This window comes from Macrobrachium nipponense, chromosome 2, assembly GCF_015104395.2.
Source record: "Macrobrachium nipponense isolate FS-2020 chromosome 2, ASM1510439v2, whole genome shotgun sequence".
Lineage (NCBI taxonomy): Eukaryota > Metazoa > Arthropoda > Malacostraca > Decapoda > Palaemonidae > Macrobrachium > Macrobrachium nipponense.
The window spans coordinates 139,833,782-139,836,257 of NC_087201.1; positions in this window are offsets into that span (position 1 = coordinate 139,833,782).

Consider the following 2,476-nt stretch of genomic DNA (forward strand, 5'->3'; position numbering starts at 1 on the left):
ATGATCAAGGTTGGTGTTCCAGGGTGGGTCAAACACCCCGTCCCTATAGGGTACCTAGCCTAGTACCTTAGTTAGCCTATTGCACGCTGCAGTAGGCGTAGTAGTGAGGTTAGCTAGTGCAAGGTTACGTGTAGATGGAAACCCTGTTGAATTAAGTCTACCTATTTCTTTAAACAGGTTTTAGCTTTAAATCAGCGGAAAGACAGCAACACTTCTGCTTAACAATCTCATACAAAGCCACATCTTTAGACAATAAAGCTAGCTACATCCATAAATTAGGCAGCCTAGCAGGTAGTCCACTTACCAAAGATGGTTTCTAAGAACAAAACTGGTTCGGCTAACAAACAATTTAAGCATTTACTAATTATTCTCAAATTATAATCGTTTTTTTTCGAACCAGTTAACAAAAGGGCGCGAGTTCGCAGTGTCACAAGTTTGCGCGCCTTCTTCGCCGTTGTTGCATAATGTAAGTTTAGTTAGAAACTATTATACCTACCTTACCTATGCAATGCCTCCTCACGTTTTAACACGAAATGTCGAATTTGCAACCGTATCCTAAAACAGTTTATAGAATGAGAACATTAGATAATCGAAAGATTGGATAAGAGACAGTTCACAAAAGGGCGCGAGTTCAGTGTCACAAGTATGCGCGCCTTTTTCGCCGTTGTTGCGTAATGTAAATTTAGTTAGAAACTAGTTATGTAATCCTTGAACCTATGGCAATGCCCTCCTCACGTTTTAACACGAAATGTCGAATTTGCAACCGTATCCTAAAACAGTTTATAGAATGAGAACATTAGATAATCAAAAGATTGGATAAGAGACAGAATATGACACACACATAGGTATACATATTTGTGTCTACCTTATCTTTTGATGAAAGATAGGCATGGGTATACCAAGAGAAGTGAAATCGAAAGGAATGCCCCAAGGCAGTGTTCTGGGTCCACTGCTATAATGCTTTTCCTGTCGAAAAGGTAGATGCTATTAGTAACACTGATGCAATAATAAGATATAAAAAATAGATGTCGGCGAAGAAACTGAAACTTATGAAAACAAAACTGAATGTATAAATGTTATTTGCCTCTGACAATGCACTACGAAAAATGAACACTTCAAAAGAAAAAACTACTATTGGTTCGTCAACAATAAATCTAGTGTTGCAACAGTGAGGAACCTGGGAGTGTTTACTGATAAGTTGTCAACGAAGAATCATATCTTACATTATTGTAAAAACCTGTAACTATCACATTAGAAACATTGCATTTATTAGAAAACACCTAAATGAAGATACTCCGAAAACAGCAATTTGCAACCTAGGTACTTTTGAGGCTTGACTACTGCAACTATTATATACTACGGTCTTTCCAACTATCTGCCAAGAAAATTGCAAGTACAAAATAAAAACCCCAGATTAATAATAAAAATGACTACAGTTCAGCTTCAGTAAAATACGCGGTATATTTACTATTGTTCCACAATCTTGCTGTGTTAACTAAACAAGGCAGAAGCCATTGGGACGCCATGTTCAGTAGTACTAGCCTCCCAGCGATCAAACAATTATTTACGTCCATGTCTATATTGCGTGGTAGACATATTAGATAAATAAACGATATCATTGTAAGGTCGTTTACTTACTTAGCATGAGTTTAACCTGGACTCTGACATAGGTGCATATATACCGGGTCAAATACCAAAGAGGAACCCTTGGAACATAACAATCGTTTGTCTCCTTATCCCTGATGAGTGATGACAGTTGACAGTATCCACTTACACTGAGATTGTTTGTTTGTATGGTGTTTTTCCGTTGCATGGAACCAGTGGTTATTCAGCAACGGGACCAACGGCTTTACGTGACTTCCGAACCACGTCGAGAGTGAACTTCTGTCACCAGAAATACACATCTCGCACTCCTCAATGGAATGCCGGAGAACCGAACTCGCAACCACCGAGGTGGGACGCCAACACCATAACAACCACGCCACTGAGATTGGTTCTAGAATCTAGATTAAGCCACCCTTACCTCGGTATGACTTCTTCAGCTGCCAGTAACTGACTGGGGGTTGTTGTAGCTTTATTCTTTGCAGTTGATGTTACTATCCTCCGACCTATTCTTGTTAGATACCACTTTTCAAAATTATCAATTAATGTTTTGAAATGCCATTTTACCCTTTCTTTTAGCTTTCATATAAGGGAAAGATTCAGTAACCCAGTGAATATTCTTACAACGATTCATAGTCCTATGACTTTATTAAAAGATTGGTGGAAGGGTTTATTTTTTTGAATAGTTGCTAAGTAAAATAGATTGGTAGAAGGATTTATTTTTCTGAATAGTTGCTAAGTAAAATACCTACAACGATTTTTTTTTTCCATTTGTAATTGAAAGTTTTAAAAGATATCGATTGTATTATACTATTTATCAATGAAAGAGAATAAAAAAAGTTTAAAAAATATAAGGAATTTTTAGCTACTCGAG